Source organism: Alosa sapidissima, chromosome 10 (genome assembly GCF_018492685.1).
Source record: "Alosa sapidissima isolate fAloSap1 chromosome 10, fAloSap1.pri, whole genome shotgun sequence".
NCBI lineage: Eukaryota > Metazoa > Chordata > Actinopteri > Clupeiformes > Clupeidae > Alosa > Alosa sapidissima.
The window spans coordinates 13,379,804-13,391,861 of NC_055966.1; the positions used below are offsets into that span (position 1 = coordinate 13,379,804).

Consider the following 12,058-nt stretch of genomic DNA (forward strand, 5'->3'; position numbering starts at 1 on the left):
AAATGAAATCTAACCAAGTGTTATTGATCTTATATGAAGATCAACACATGGATTTGGTAATGCTTTTTAAATGAAGTCAAATGATTTGATGAGAAAGCACTAGGTAAGTGTCTTTATACTGAAAACAGTACCAGGTAGATTTTTTTTTTTTTGATATAAGATTAATGACACTCGGCTAGATTTGATTGGATAAACCGTTTTTGCAGCGAAGCCATCTCCCGCAGTCTGCCCCGCAGAGAGCAAGACGTCACGTCCACTCGTGCCAAAGGCAAACAGCATGTCTCCCTGGTGGTCTAGTGGTTAGGATTCGGCGCTCTCACCGCCGCGGCCCGGGTTCGATTCCCGGTCAGGGAATGCGGCTTTTGCCAGGCCTTGGTCTTGTCGCAGACAAAGAGATCACCAAAAGCATCGCTTCCTTCGAGCCGGAGTCGAACCAGCGACCTAAGGATGGCCGGTTGTTCACCTACAGTCCTCCGCTCTACCAACTGAGCTATCGAAGGACCTGGCTCTGTTCTGGGACACGAAACCAGATGGACACCAGAGCCCTATGGAAAAGACCCTAAAAACACTGCAAAAAAATGAAATCTAACCAAGTGTTATTGATCTTATATGAAGATCAACACATGGATTTGGTAATGCTTTTTAAATGAAGTCAAATGATTTGATGAGAAAGCACTAGGTAAGTGTCTTTATACTGAAAACAGTACCAGGTAGATTTTTTTTTTTTTTGATATAAGATTAATGACACTCGGCTAGATTTGATTGGATAAACCGTTTTTGCAGCGAAGCCATCTCCCGCAGTCTGCCCCGCAGAGAGCAAGACGTCACGTCCACTCGTGCCAAAGGCAAACAGCATGTCTCCCTGGTGGTCTAGTGGTTAGGATTCGGCGCTCTCACCGCCGCGGCCCGGGTTCGATTCCCGGTCAGGGAATGCGGCTTTTGCCAGGCCTTGGTCTTGTCGCAGACAAAGAGATCACCAAAAAGCATCGCTTCCTTCGAGCCGGAGTCGAACCAGCGACCTAAGGATGGCCGGTTGTTCACCTACAGTCCTCCGCTCTACCAACTGAGCTATCGAAGGACCTGGCTCTGTTCTGGGACACGAAACCAGATGGACACCAGAGCCCTATGGAAAAGACCCTAAAAACACTGCAAAAAAATGAAATCTAACCAAGTGTTATTGATCTTATATGAAGATCAACACATGGATTTGGTAATGCTTTTTAAATGAAGTCAAATGATTTGATGAGAAAGCACTAGGTAAGTGTCTTTATACTGAAAACAGTACCAGGTAGATTTTTTTTTTTTTGATATAAGATTAATGACACTCGGCTAGATTTGATTGGATAAACCGTTTTTGCAGCGAAGCCATCTCCCGCAGTCTGCCCCGCAGAGAGCAAGACGTCACGTCCACTCGTGCCAAAGGCAAACAGCATGTCTCCCTGGTGGTCTAGTGGTTAGGATTCGGCGCTCTCACCGCCGCGGCCCGGGTTCGATTCCCGGTCAGGGAATGCGGCTTTTGCCAGGCCTTGGTCTTGTCGCAGACAAAGAGATCACCAAAAAGCATCGCTTCCTTCGAGCCGGAGTCGAACCAGCGACCTAAGGATGGCCGGTTGTTCACCTACAGTCCTCCGCTCTACCAACTGAGCTATCGAAGGACCTGGCTCTGTTCTGGGCCACGAAACCAGATGGACACCAGAGCCCTATGGAAAAGACCCTAAAAACACTGGAAAAAAATGAAATCTAACCAAGTGTTATTGATCTTATATGAAGATCAACACATGGATTTGGTAATGCTTTTTAAATGAAGTCAAATGATTTGATGAGAAAGCACTAGGTAAGTGTCTTTATACTGAAAACAGTACCAGGTAGATTTTTTTTTTTTTGATATAAGATTAATGACACTCGGCTAGATTTGATTGGATAAACCGTTTTTGCAGCGAAGCCATCTCCCGCAGTCTGCCCCGCAGAGAGCAAGACGTCACGTCCACTCGTGCCAAAGGCAAACAGCATGTCTCCCTGGTGGTCTAGTGGTTAGGATTCGGCGCTCTCACCGCCGCGGCCCGGGTTCGATTCCCGGTCAGGGAATGCGGCTTTTGCCAGGCCTTGGTCTTGTCGCAGACAAAGAGATCACCAAAAAGCATCGCTTCCTTCGAGCCGGAGTCGAACCAGCGACCTAAGGATGGCCGGTTGTTCACCTACAGTCCTCCGCTCTACCAACTGAGCTATCGAAGGACCTGGCTCTGTTCTGGGACACGAAACCAGATGGACACCAGAGCCCTATGGAAAAGACCCTAAAAACACTGCAAAAAAATGAAATCTAACCAAGTGTTATTGATCTTATATGAAGATCAACACATGGATTTGGTAATGCTTTTTAAATGAAGTCAAATGATTTGATGAGAAAGCACTAGGTAAGTGTCTTTATACTGAAAACAGTACCAGGTAGATTTTTTTTTTTTTGATATAAGATTAATGACACTCGGCTAGATTTGATTGGATAAACCGTTTTTGCAGCGAAGCCATCTCCCGCAGTCTGCCCCGCAGAGAGCAAGACGTCACGTCCACTCGTGCCAAAGGCAAACAGCATGTCTCCCTGGTGGTCTAGTGGTTAGGATTCGGCGCTCTCACCGCCGCGGCCCGGGTTCGATTCCCGGTCAGGGAATGCGGCTTTTGCCAGGCCTTGGTCTTGTCGCAGACAAAGACATCACCAAAAGCATCGCTTCCTTCGAGCCGGAGTCGAACCAGCGACCTAAGGATGGCCGGTTGTTCACCTACAGTCCTCCGCTCTACCAACTGAGCTATCGAAGGACCTGGCTCTGTTCTGGGACACGAAACCAGATGGACACCAGAGCCCTATGGAAAAGACCCTAAAAACACTGCAAAAAAATGAAATCTAACCAAGTGTTATTGATCTTATATGAAGATCAACACATGGATTTGGTAATGCTTTTTAAATGAAGTCAAATGATTTGATGAGAAAGCACTAGGTAAGTGTCTTTATACTGAAAACAGTACCAGGTAGATTTTTTTTTTTTTGATATAAGATTAATGACACTCGGCTAGATTTGATTGGATAAACCGTTTTTGCAGCGAAGCCATCTCCCGCAGTCTGCCCCGCAGAGAGCAAGACGTCACGTCCACTCGTGCCAAAGGCAAACAGCATGTCTCCCTGGTGGTCTAGTGGTTAGGATTCGGCGCTCTCACCGCCGCGGCCCGGGTTCGATTCCCGGTCAGGGAATGCGGCTTTTGCCAGGCCTTGGTCTTGTCGCAGACAAAGACATCACCAAAAGCATCGCTTCCTTCGAGCCGGAGTCGAACCAGCGACCTAAGGATGGCCGGTTGTTCACCTACAGTCCTCCGCTCTACCAACTGAGCTATCGAAGGACCTGGCTCTGTTCTGGGACACGAAACCAGATGGACACCAGAGCCCTATGGAAAAGACCCTAAAAACACTGGAAAAAAATGAAATCTAACCAAGTGTTATTGATCTTATATGAAGATCAACACATGGATTTGGTAATGCTTTTTAAATGAAGTCAAATGATTTGATGAGAAAGCACTAGGTAAGTGTCTTTATACTGAAAACAGTACCAGGTAGATTTTTTTTTTTTTGATATAAGATTAATGACACTCGGCTAGATTTGATTGGATAAACCGTTTTTGCAGCGAAGCCATCTCCCGCAGTCTGCCCCGCAGAGAGCAAGACGTCACGTCCACTCGTGCCAAAGGCAAACAGCATGTCTCCCTGGTGGTCTAGTGGTTAGGATTCGGCGCTCTCACCGCCGCGGCCGGGGTTCGATTCCCGGTCAGGGAATGCGGCTTTTGCCAGGCCTTGGTCTTGTCGCAGACAAAGAGATCACCAAAAAGCATCGCTTCCTTCGAGCCGGAGTCGAACCAGCGACCTAAGGATGGCCGGTTGTTCACCTAAAGTCCTCCGCTCTACCAACTGAGCTATCGAAGGACCTGGCTCTGTTCTGGGACACGAAACCAGATGGACACCAGAGCCCTATGGAAAAGACCCTAAAAACACTGCAAAAAAATGAAATCTAACCAAGTGTTATTGATCTTATATGAAGATCAACACATGGATTTGGTAATGCTTTTTAAATGAAGTCAAATGATTTGATGAGAAAGCACTAGGTAAGTGTCTTTATACTGAAAACAGTACCAGGTAGATTTTTTTTTTTTTTGATATAAGATTAATGACACTCGGCTAGATTTGATTGGATAAACCGTTTTTGCAGCGAAGCCATCTCCCGCAGTCTGCCCCGCAGAGAGCAAGACGTCACGTCCACTCGTGCCAAAGGCAAACAGCATGTCTCCCTGGTGGTCTAGTGGTTAGGATTCGGCGCTCTCACCGCCGCGGCCCGGGTTCGATTCCCGGTCAGGGAATGCGGCTTTTGCCAGGCCTTGGTCTTGTCGCAGACAAAGAGATCACCAAAAAGCATCGCTTCCTTCGAGCCGGAGTCGAACCAGCGACCTAAGGATGGCCGGTTGTTCACCTACAGTCCTCCGCTCTACCAACTGAGCTATCGAAGGACCTGGCTCTGTTCTGGGACACGAAACCAGATGGACACCAGAGCCCTATGGAAAAGACCCTAAAAACACTGCAAAAAAATGAAATCTAACCAAGTGTTATTGATCTTATATGAAGATCAACACATGGATTTGGTAATGCTTTTTAAATGAAGTCAAATGATTTGATGAGAAAGCACTAGGTAAGTGTCTTTATACTGAAAACAGTACCAGGTAGATTTTTTTTTTTTTTGATATAAGATTAATGACACTCGGCTAGATTTGATTGGATAAACCGTTTTTGCAGCGAAGCCATCTCCCGCAGTCTGCCCCGCAGAGAGCAAGACGTCACGTCCACTCGTGCCAAAGGCAAACAGCATGTCTCCCTGGTGGTCTAGTGGTTAGGATTCGGCGCTCTCACCGCCGCGGCCCGGGTTCGATTCCCGGTCAGGGAATGCGGCTTTTGCCAGGCCTTGGTCTTGTCGCAGACAAAGAGATCACCAAAAGCATCGCTTCCTTCGAGTCGGAGTCGAACCAGCGACCTAAGCATGGCCGGTTGTTCACCTACAGTCCTCCGCTCTACCAACTGAGCTATCGAAGGACCTGGCTCTGTTCTGGGACACGAAACCAGATGGACACCAGAGCCCTATGGAAAAGACCCTAAAAACACTGGAAAAAAATGAAATCTAACCAAGTGTTATTGATCTTATATGAAGATCAACACATGGATTTGGTAATGCTTTTTAAATGAAGTCAAATGATTTGATGAGAAAGCACTAGGTAAGTGTCTTTATACTGAAAACAGTACCAGGTAGATTTTTTTTTTTTTTGATATAAGATTAATGACACTCGGCTAGATTTGATTGGATAAACCGTTTTTGCAGCGAAGCCATCTCCCGCAGTCTGCCCCGCAGAGAGCAAGACGTCACGTCCACTCGTGCCAAAGGCAAACAGCATGTCTCCCTGGTGGTCTAGTGGTTAGGATTCGGCGCTCTCACCGCCGCGGCCCGGGTTCGATTCCCGGTCAGGGAATGCGGCTTTTGCCAGGCCTTGGTCTTGTCGCAGACAAAGAGATCACCAAAAGCATCGCTTCCTTCGAGCCGGAGTCGAACCAGCGACCTAAGCATGGCCGGTTGTTCACCTACAGTCCTCCGCTCTACCAACTGAGCTATCGAAGGACCTGGCTCTGTTCTGGGACACGAAACCAGATGGACACCAGAGCCCTATGGAAAAGACCCTAAAAACACTGGAAAAAAATGAAATCTAACCAAGTGTTATTGATCTTATATGAAGATCAACACATGGATTTGGTAATGCTTTTTAAATGAAGTCAAATGATTTGATGAGAAAGCACTAGGTAAGTGTCTTTATACTGAAAACAGTACCAGGTAGATTTTTTTTTTTTTGATATAAGATTAATTACACTCGGCTAGATTTGATTGGATAAACCGTTTTTGCAGCGAAGCCATCTCCCGCAGTCTGCCCCGCAGAGAGCAAGACGTCACGTCCACTCGTGCCAAAGGCAAACAGCATGTCTCCCTGGTGGTCTAGTGGTTAGGATTCGGCGCTCTCACCGCCGCGGCCCGGGTTCGATTCCCGGTCAGGGAATGCGGCTTTTGCCAGGCCTTGGTCTTGTCGCAGACAAAGAGATCACCAAAAAGCATCGCTTCCTTCGAGCCGGAGTCGAACCAGCGACCTAAGGATGGCCGGTTGTTCACCTACAGTCCTCCGCTCTACCAACTGAGCTATCGAAGGACCTGGCTCTGTTATGGGACACGAAACCAGATGGACACCAGAGCCCTATGGAAAAGACCCTAAAAACACTGCAAAAAAATGAAATCTAACCAAGTGTTATTGATCTTATATGAAGATCAACACATGGATTTGGTAATGCTTTTTAAATGAAGTCAAATGATTTGATGAGAAAGCACTAGGTAAGTGTCTTTATACTGAAAACAGTACCAGGTAGATTTTTTTTTTTTTTGATATAAGATTAATGACACTCGGCTAGATTTGATTGGATAAACCGTTTTTGCAGCGAAGCCATCTCCCGCAGTCTGCCCCGCAGAGAGCAAGACGTCACGTCCACTCGTGCCAAAGGCAAACAGCATGTCTCCCTGGTGGTCTAGTGGTTAGGATTCGGCGCTCTCACCGCCGCGGCCCGGGTTCGATTCCCGGTCAGGGAATGCGGCTTTTGCCAGGCCTTGGTCTTGTCGCAGACAAAGAGATCACCAAAAAGCATCGCTTCCTTCGAGCCGGAGTCGAACCAGCGACCTAAGGATGGCCGGTTGTTCACCTACAGTCCTCCGCTCTACCAACTGAGCTATCGAAGGACCTGGCTCTGTTCTGGGACACGAAACCAGATGGACACCAGAGCCCTATGGAAAAGACCCTAAAAACACTGCAAAAAAATGAAATCTAACCAAGTGTTATTGATCTTATATGAAGATCAACACATGGATTTGGTAATGCTTTTTAAATGAAGTCAAATGATTTGATGAGAAAGCACTAGGTAAGTGTCTTTATACTGAAAACAGTACCAGGTAGATTTTTTTTTTTTTTGATATAAGATTAATGACACTCGGCTAGATTTGATTGGATAAACCGTTTTTGCAGCGAAGCCATCTCCCGCAGTCTGCCCCGCAGAGAGCAAGACGTCACGTCCACTCGTGCCAAAGGCAAACAGCATGTCTCCCTGGTGGTCTAGTGGTTAGGATTCGGCGCTCTCACCGCCGCGGCCCGGGTTCGATTCCCGGTCAGGGAATGCGGCTTTTGCCAGGCCTTGGTCTTGTCGCAGACAAAGAGATCACCAAAAGCATCGCTTCCTTCGAGTCGGAGTCGAACCAGCGACCTAAGCATGGCCGGTTGTTCACCTACAGTCCTCCGCTCTACCAACTGAGCTATCGAAGGACCTGGCTCTGTTCTGGGACACGAAACCAGATGGACACCAGAGCCCTATGGAAAAGACCCTAAAAACACTGGAAAAAAATGAAATCTAACCAAGTGTTATTGATCTTATATGAAGATCAACACATGGATTTGGTAATGCTTTTTAAATGAAGTCAAATGATTTGATGAGAAAGCACTAGGTAAGTGTCTTTATACTGAAAACAGTACCAGGTAGATTTTTTTTTTTTTTGATATAAGATTAATGACACTCGGCTAGATTTGATTGGATAAACCGTTTTTGCAGCGAAGCCATCTCCCGCAGTCTGCCCCGCAGAGAGCAAGACGTCACGTCCACTCGTGCCAAAGGCAAACAGCATGTCTCCCTGGTGGTCTAGTGGTTAGGATTCGGCGCTCTCACCGCCGCGGCCCGGGTTCGATTCCCGGTCAGGGAATGCGGCTTTTGCCAGGCCTTGGTCTTGTCGCAGACAAAGAGATCACCAAAAGCATCGCTTCCTTCGAGCCGGAGTCGAACCAGCGACCTAAGCATGGCCGGTTGTTCACCTACAGTCCTCCGCTCTACCAACTGAGCTATCGAAGGACCTGGCTCTGTTCTGGGACACGAAACCAGATGGACACCAGAGCCCTATGGAAAAGACCCTAAAAACACTGGAAAAAAATGAAATCTAACCAAGTGTTATTGATCTTATATGAAGATCAACACATGGATTTGGTAATGCTTTTTAAATGAAGTCAAATGATTTGATGAGAAAGCACTAGGTAAGTGTCTTTATACTGAAAACAGTACCAGGTAGATTTTTTTTTTTTTGATATAAGATTAATTACACTCGGCTAGATTTGATTGGATAAACCGTTTTTGCAGCGAAGCCATCTCCCGCAGTCTGCCCCGCAGAGAGCAAGACGTCACGTCCACTCGTGCCAAAGGCAAACAGCATGTCTCCCTGGTGGTCTAGTGGTTAGGATTCGGCGCTCTCACCGCCGCGGCCCGGGTTCGATTCCCGGTCAGGGAATGCGGCTTTTGCCAGGCCTTGGTCTTGTCGCAGACAAAGAGATCACCAAAAAGCATCGCTTCCTTCGAGCCGGAGTCGAACCAGCGACCTAAGGATGGCCGGTTGTTCACCTACAGTCCTCCGCTCTACCAACTGAGCTATCGAAGGACCTGGCTCTGTTATGGGACACGAAACCAGATGGACACCAGAGCCCTATGGAAAAGACCCTAAAAACACTGCAAAAAAATGAAATCTAACCAAGTGTTATTGATCTTATATGAAGATCAACACATGGATTTGGTAATGCTTTTTAAATGAAGTCAAATGATTTGATGAGAAAGCACTAGGTAAGTGTCTTTATACTGAAAACAGTACCAGGTAGATTTTTTTTTTTTTTGATATAAGATTAATGACACTCGGCTAGATTTGATTGGATAAACCGTTTTTGCAGCGAAGCCATCTCCCGCAGTCTGCCCCGCAGAGAGCAAGACGTCACGTCCACTCGTGCCAAAGGCAAACAGCATGTCTCCCTGGTGGTCTAGTGGTTAGGATTCGGCGCTCTCACCGCCGCGGCCCGGGTTCGATTCCCGGTCAGGGAATGCGGCTTTTGCCAGGCCTTGGTCTTGTCGCAGACAAAGAGATCACCAAAAAGCATCGCTTCCTTCGAGCCGGAGTCGAACCAGCGACCTAAGGATGGCCGGTTGTTCACCTACAGTCCTCCGCTCTACCAACTGAGCTATCGAAGGACCTGGCTCTGTTCTGGGACACGAAACCAGATGGACACCAGAGCCCTATGGAAAAGACCCTAAAAACACTGGAAAAAAATGAAATCTAACCAAGTGTTATTGATCTTATATGAAGATCAACACATGGATTTGGTAATGCTTTTTAAATGAAGTCAAATGATTTGATGAGAAAGCACTAGGTAAGTGTCTTTATACTGAAAACAGTACCAGGTAGATTTTTTTTTTTTTTGATATAAGATTAATGACACTCGGCTAGATTTGATTGGATAAACCGTTTTTGCAGCGAAGCCATCTCCCGCAGTCTGCCCCGCAGAGAGCAAGACGTCACGTCCACTCGTGCCAAAGGCAAACAGCATGTCTCCCTGGTGGTCTAGTGGTTAGGATTCGGCGCTCTCACCGCCGCGGCCCGGGTTCGATTCCCGGTCAGGGAATGCGGCTTTTGCCAGGCCTTGGTCTTGTCGCAGACAAAGAGATCACCAAAAAGCATCGCTTCCTTCGAGCCGGAGTCGAACCAGCGACCTAAGGATGGCCGGTTGTTCACCTACAGTCCTCCGCTCTACCAACTGAGCTATCGAAGGACCTGGCTCTGTTCTGGGACACGAAACCAGATGGACACCAGAGCCCTATGGAAAAGACCCTAAAAACACTGCAAAAAAATGAAATCTAACCAAGTGTTATTGATCTTATATGAAGATCAACACATGGATTTGGTAATGCTTTTTAAATGAAGTCAAATGATTTGATGAGAAAGCACTAGGTAAGTGTCTTTATACTGAAAACAGTACCAGGTAGATTTTTTTTTTTTTGATATAAGATTAATGACACTCGGCTAGATTTGATTGGATAAACCGTTTTTGCAGCGAAGCCATCTCCCGCAGTCTGCCCCGCAGAGAGCAAGACGTCACGTCCACTCGTGCCAAAGGCAAACAGCATGTCTCCCTGGTGGTCTAGTGGTTAGGATTCGGCGCTCTCACCGCCGCGGCCCGGGTTCGATTCCCGGTCAGGGAATGCGGCTTTTGCCAGGCCTTGGTCTTGTCGCAGACAAAGAGATCACCAAAAGCATCGCTTCCTTCGAGCCGGAGTCGAACCAGCGACCTAAGGATGGCCGGTTGTTCACCTACAGTCCTCCGCTCTACCAACTGAGCTATCGAAGGACCTGGCTCTGTTCTGGGACACGAAACCAGATGGACACCAGAGCCCTATGGAAAAGACCCTAAAAACACTGGAAAAAAATGAAATCTAACCAAGTGTTATTGATCTTATATGAAGATCAACACATGGATTTGGTAATGCTTTTTAAATGAAGTCAAATGATTTGATGAGAAAGCACTAGGTAAGTGTCTTTATACTGAAAACAGTACCAGGTAGATTTTTTTTTTTTTTGATATAAGATTAATGACACTCGGCTAGATTTGATTGGATAAACCGTTTTTGCAGCGAAGCCATCTCCCGCAGTCTGCCCCGCAGAGAGCAAGACGTCACGTCCACTCGTGCCAAAGGCAAACAGCATGTCTCCCTGGTGGTCTAGTGGTTAGGATTCGGCGCTCTCACCGCCGCGGCCCGGGTTCGATTCCCGGTCAGGGAATGCGGCTTTTGCCAGGCCTTGGTCTTGTCGCAGACAAAGAGATCACCAAAAAGCATCGCTTCCTTCGAGCCGGAGTCGAACCAGCGACCTAAGGATGGCCGGTTGTTCACCTACAGTCCTCCGCTCTACCAACTGAGCTATCGAAGGACCTGGCTCTGTTCTGGGACACGAAACCAGATGGACACCAGAGCCCTATGGAAAAGACCCTAAAAACACTGCAAAAAAATGAAATCTAACCAAGTGTTATTGATCTTATATGAAGATCAACACATGGATTTGGTAATGCTTTTTAAATGAAGTCAAATGATTTGATGAGAAAGCACTAGGTAAGTGTCTTTATACTGAAAACAGTACCAGGTAGATTTTTTTTTTTTTGATATAAGATTAATGACACTCGGCTAGATTTGATTGGATAAACCGTTTTTGCAGCGAAGCCATCTCCCGCAGTCTGCCCCGCAGAGAGCAAGACGTCACGTCCACTCGTGCCAAAGGCAAACAGCATGTCTCCCTGGTGGTCTAGTGGTTAGGATTCGGCGCTCTCACCGCCGCGGCCCGGGTTCGATTCCCGGTCAGGGAATGCGGCTTTTGCCAGGCCTTGGTCTTGTCGCAGACAAAGAGCTCACCAAAAAGCATCGCTTCCTTCGAGCCGGAGTCGAACCAGCGACCTAAGGATGGCCGGTTGTTCACCTACAGTCCTCCGCTCTACCAACTGAGCTATCGAAGGACCTGGCTCTGTTCTGGGCCACGAAACCAGATGGACACCAGAGCCCTATGGAAAAGACCCTAAAAACACTGCAAAAAAATGAAATCTAACCAAGTGTTATTGATCTTATATGAAGATCAACACATGGATTTGGTAATGCTTTTTAAATGAAGTCAAATGATTTGATGAGAAAGCACTAGGTAAGTGTCTTTATACTGAAAACAGTACCAGGTAGATTTTTTTTTTTTTTGATATAAGATTAATGACACTCGGCTAGATTTGATTGGATAAACCGTTTTTGCAGCGAAGCCATCTCCCGCAGTCTGCCCCGCAGAGAGCAAGACGTCACGTCCACTCGTGCCAAAGGCAAACAGCATGTCTCCCTGGTGGTCTAGTGGTTAGGATTCGGCGCTCTCACCGCCGCGGCCCGGGTTCGATTCCCGGTCAGGGAATGCGGCTTTTGCCAGGCCTTGGTCTTGTCGCAGACAAAGAGATCACCAAAAAGCATCGCTTCCTTCGAGCCGGAGTCGAACCAGCGACCTAAGGATGGCCGGTTGTTCACCTACAGTCCTCCGCTCTACCAACTGAGCTATCGAAGGACCTGGCTCTGTTC

General features: G+C 47.3%; 36 non-coding genes across 36 annotated transcripts; 20 read left to right on the forward strand and 16 right to left on the reverse strand.

The window, feature by feature from the left end:
- The first annotated feature begins 282 nt into the window (after positions 1 to 282).
- On the forward strand, positions 283 to 354 carry trnae-cuc. Its single transcript has one exon. It is a non-coding gene; the product is annotated as a tRNA-Glu (tRNA).
- A 59-nt stretch (positions 355 to 413) lies between these two features.
- Positions 414 to 500, reverse strand: trnay-gua. Its single transcript is given in 2 exon segments — positions 414 to 449; positions 464 to 500. It is a non-coding gene; the product is annotated as a tRNA-Tyr (tRNA).
- Positions 501 to 859: 359 nt separating this feature from the next.
- On the forward strand, positions 860 to 931 carry trnae-cuc. Its single transcript has one exon. It is a non-coding gene; the product is annotated as a tRNA-Glu (tRNA).
- A 60-nt stretch (positions 932 to 991) lies between these two features.
- On the reverse strand, positions 992 to 1,078 carry trnay-gua. The gene is given in 2 exon segments: positions 992 to 1,027; positions 1,042 to 1,078. It is a non-coding gene; the product is annotated as a tRNA-Tyr (tRNA).
- Positions 1,079 to 1,436: 358 nt separating this feature from the next.
- Positions 1,437 to 1,508, forward strand: trnae-cuc. Its single transcript has one exon. It is a non-coding gene; the product is annotated as a tRNA-Glu (tRNA).
- Positions 1,509 to 1,568: 60 nt separating this feature from the next.
- On the reverse strand, positions 1,569 to 1,655 carry trnay-gua. Its single transcript is given in 2 exon segments — positions 1,569 to 1,604; positions 1,619 to 1,655. It is a non-coding gene; the product is annotated as a tRNA-Tyr (tRNA).
- A 358-nt stretch (positions 1,656 to 2,013) lies between these two features.
- Positions 2,014 to 2,085, forward strand: trnae-cuc. Its single transcript has one exon. It is a non-coding gene; the product is annotated as a tRNA-Glu (tRNA).
- Positions 2,086 to 2,145: 60 nt separating this feature from the next.
- Positions 2,146 to 2,232, reverse strand: trnay-gua. The gene is given in 2 exon segments: positions 2,146 to 2,181; positions 2,196 to 2,232. It is a non-coding gene; the product is annotated as a tRNA-Tyr (tRNA).
- Positions 2,233 to 2,590: 358 nt separating this feature from the next.
- trnae-cuc lies at positions 2,591 to 2,662 on the forward strand. The gene has a single exon. It is a non-coding gene; the product is annotated as a tRNA-Glu (tRNA).
- A 59-nt stretch (positions 2,663 to 2,721) lies between these two features.
- On the reverse strand, positions 2,722 to 2,808 carry trnay-gua. The gene is given in 2 exon segments: positions 2,722 to 2,757; positions 2,772 to 2,808. It is a non-coding gene; the product is annotated as a tRNA-Tyr (tRNA).
- A 358-nt stretch (positions 2,809 to 3,166) lies between these two features.
- trnae-cuc lies at positions 3,167 to 3,238 on the forward strand. The gene has a single exon. It is a non-coding gene; the product is annotated as a tRNA-Glu (tRNA).
- A 59-nt stretch (positions 3,239 to 3,297) lies between these two features.
- On the reverse strand, positions 3,298 to 3,384 carry trnay-gua. Its single transcript is given in 2 exon segments — positions 3,298 to 3,333; positions 3,348 to 3,384. It is a non-coding gene; the product is annotated as a tRNA-Tyr (tRNA).
- A 936-nt stretch (positions 3,385 to 4,320) lies between these two features.
- On the forward strand, positions 4,321 to 4,392 carry trnae-cuc. Its single transcript has one exon. It is a non-coding gene; the product is annotated as a tRNA-Glu (tRNA).
- Positions 4,393 to 4,452: 60 nt separating this feature from the next.
- Positions 4,453 to 4,539, reverse strand: trnay-gua. Its single transcript is given in 2 exon segments — positions 4,453 to 4,488; positions 4,503 to 4,539. It is a non-coding gene; the product is annotated as a tRNA-Tyr (tRNA).
- A 359-nt stretch (positions 4,540 to 4,898) lies between these two features.
- trnae-cuc lies at positions 4,899 to 4,970 on the forward strand. Its single transcript has one exon. It is a non-coding gene; the product is annotated as a tRNA-Glu (tRNA).
- A 505-nt stretch (positions 4,971 to 5,475) lies between these two features.
- trnae-cuc lies at positions 5,476 to 5,547 on the forward strand. The gene has a single exon. It is a non-coding gene; the product is annotated as a tRNA-Glu (tRNA).
- A 504-nt stretch (positions 5,548 to 6,051) lies between these two features.
- On the forward strand, positions 6,052 to 6,123 carry trnae-cuc. Its single transcript has one exon. It is a non-coding gene; the product is annotated as a tRNA-Glu (tRNA).
- A 60-nt stretch (positions 6,124 to 6,183) lies between these two features.
- trnay-gua lies at positions 6,184 to 6,270 on the reverse strand. Its single transcript is given in 2 exon segments — positions 6,184 to 6,219; positions 6,234 to 6,270. It is a non-coding gene; the product is annotated as a tRNA-Tyr (tRNA).
- A 359-nt stretch (positions 6,271 to 6,629) lies between these two features.
- On the forward strand, positions 6,630 to 6,701 carry trnae-cuc. The gene has a single exon. It is a non-coding gene; the product is annotated as a tRNA-Glu (tRNA).
- Positions 6,702 to 6,761: 60 nt separating this feature from the next.
- On the reverse strand, positions 6,762 to 6,848 carry trnay-gua. The gene is given in 2 exon segments: positions 6,762 to 6,797; positions 6,812 to 6,848. It is a non-coding gene; the product is annotated as a tRNA-Tyr (tRNA).
- A 359-nt stretch (positions 6,849 to 7,207) lies between these two features.
- Positions 7,208 to 7,279, forward strand: trnae-cuc. The gene has a single exon. It is a non-coding gene; the product is annotated as a tRNA-Glu (tRNA).
- A 505-nt stretch (positions 7,280 to 7,784) lies between these two features.
- trnae-cuc lies at positions 7,785 to 7,856 on the forward strand. Its single transcript has one exon. It is a non-coding gene; the product is annotated as a tRNA-Glu (tRNA).
- A 504-nt stretch (positions 7,857 to 8,360) lies between these two features.
- Positions 8,361 to 8,432, forward strand: trnae-cuc. Its single transcript has one exon. It is a non-coding gene; the product is annotated as a tRNA-Glu (tRNA).
- Positions 8,433 to 8,492: 60 nt separating this feature from the next.
- trnay-gua lies at positions 8,493 to 8,579 on the reverse strand. The gene is given in 2 exon segments: positions 8,493 to 8,528; positions 8,543 to 8,579. It is a non-coding gene; the product is annotated as a tRNA-Tyr (tRNA).
- Positions 8,580 to 8,938: 359 nt separating this feature from the next.
- On the forward strand, positions 8,939 to 9,010 carry trnae-cuc. The gene has a single exon. It is a non-coding gene; the product is annotated as a tRNA-Glu (tRNA).
- Positions 9,011 to 9,070: 60 nt separating this feature from the next.
- On the reverse strand, positions 9,071 to 9,157 carry trnay-gua. Its single transcript is given in 2 exon segments — positions 9,071 to 9,106; positions 9,121 to 9,157. It is a non-coding gene; the product is annotated as a tRNA-Tyr (tRNA).
- Positions 9,158 to 9,516: 359 nt separating this feature from the next.
- trnae-cuc lies at positions 9,517 to 9,588 on the forward strand. Its single transcript has one exon. It is a non-coding gene; the product is annotated as a tRNA-Glu (tRNA).
- Positions 9,589 to 9,648: 60 nt separating this feature from the next.
- On the reverse strand, positions 9,649 to 9,735 carry trnay-gua. The gene is given in 2 exon segments: positions 9,649 to 9,684; positions 9,699 to 9,735. It is a non-coding gene; the product is annotated as a tRNA-Tyr (tRNA).
- Positions 9,736 to 10,093: 358 nt separating this feature from the next.
- On the forward strand, positions 10,094 to 10,165 carry trnae-cuc. Its single transcript has one exon. It is a non-coding gene; the product is annotated as a tRNA-Glu (tRNA).
- A 59-nt stretch (positions 10,166 to 10,224) lies between these two features.
- On the reverse strand, positions 10,225 to 10,311 carry trnay-gua. The gene is given in 2 exon segments: positions 10,225 to 10,260; positions 10,275 to 10,311. It is a non-coding gene; the product is annotated as a tRNA-Tyr (tRNA).
- A 359-nt stretch (positions 10,312 to 10,670) lies between these two features.
- Positions 10,671 to 10,742, forward strand: trnae-cuc. Its single transcript has one exon. It is a non-coding gene; the product is annotated as a tRNA-Glu (tRNA).
- A 60-nt stretch (positions 10,743 to 10,802) lies between these two features.
- On the reverse strand, positions 10,803 to 10,889 carry trnay-gua. The gene is given in 2 exon segments: positions 10,803 to 10,838; positions 10,853 to 10,889. It is a non-coding gene; the product is annotated as a tRNA-Tyr (tRNA).
- Positions 10,890 to 11,247: 358 nt separating this feature from the next.
- Positions 11,248 to 11,319, forward strand: trnae-cuc. Its single transcript has one exon. It is a non-coding gene; the product is annotated as a tRNA-Glu (tRNA).
- Positions 11,320 to 11,379: 60 nt separating this feature from the next.
- trnay-gua lies at positions 11,380 to 11,466 on the reverse strand. Its single transcript is given in 2 exon segments — positions 11,380 to 11,415; positions 11,430 to 11,466. It is a non-coding gene; the product is annotated as a tRNA-Tyr (tRNA).
- Positions 11,467 to 11,825: 359 nt separating this feature from the next.
- trnae-cuc lies at positions 11,826 to 11,897 on the forward strand. The gene has a single exon. It is a non-coding gene; the product is annotated as a tRNA-Glu (tRNA).
- Positions 11,898 to 11,957: 60 nt separating this feature from the next.
- trnay-gua lies at positions 11,958 to 12,044 on the reverse strand. The gene is given in 2 exon segments: positions 11,958 to 11,993; positions 12,008 to 12,044. It is a non-coding gene; the product is annotated as a tRNA-Tyr (tRNA).
- Between the last annotated feature and the right edge of the window lie 14 nt (positions 12,045 to 12,058).